We start from the raw sequence: 683 nt of genomic DNA, 5'->3' as shown, positions 1-683 counted from the left end.
TAGGGTAGTGCGGCTATGCAGCCTGGGATGCGCTTTGCTAAGGTGGCCCTTAGGCTAGCGCGGGTGTGGAGGGTTAAGGAGGGTATGGGGGGTGTGTATATGTGTGTGTGTGTCGTTGTCTTCGTTTCTTGATCCTGGCTATCTCTGAAACAGAAAAGGTTATTGGTCAGGGGGGGGGGTCATTGGAGTGGTCACCCAGGGTCAAAAAGTTGGTGTCTAGGTATTTTGTGTTTGTCGGTCACGTCGGGTACGTAGTCAACGGCTTGCCTGAGGAGGGGATTGTCATGTCTAGCGGCTACGTCAAATCGTTTCTCCGCGTTTTGTCTTATTGTCTGTGTAGCGTTTGTGTATTGTAAGTCTCGTAATATGTCAGTGTTTCTTACGTACCAGGGCGCGTCGGTGGCCGTGCGGAGGGCTATGTTTTCCACAGCCTGTAATGACTTTAAGTGGCTTTTTGCCGCGTGACCCCACGCCGTGGAGGCGTAGGTTAGCTGCGGTTGAAGTACCACCTTGATAAGCGTTCGCTTATTCCTTAAACTGAGGGTGTTTCCACCTTTGAGTAAGGGATAGAGCCTAGCCCTGGTGGTCTTCGCTCGCGCCACCGTCTCCACGATGTGCGGTTTCCACGTGAGACGCTGGTCCATCGTCACGCCCAGGTATCGTGTTTGTCGATTCCAGGAGAT

The sequence above is a fragment of the Anoplophora glabripennis genome, unplaced genomic scaffold (assembly GCF_000390285.2).
Source record: "Anoplophora glabripennis isolate ALB-LARVAE unplaced genomic scaffold, Agla_2.0 scaffold4788, whole genome shotgun sequence".
In the NCBI taxonomy this organism is placed as follows: Eukaryota; Metazoa; Arthropoda; class Insecta; order Coleoptera; family Cerambycidae; genus Anoplophora; species Anoplophora glabripennis.
Note: the sequence above shows the minus strand (reverse complement) of the source record.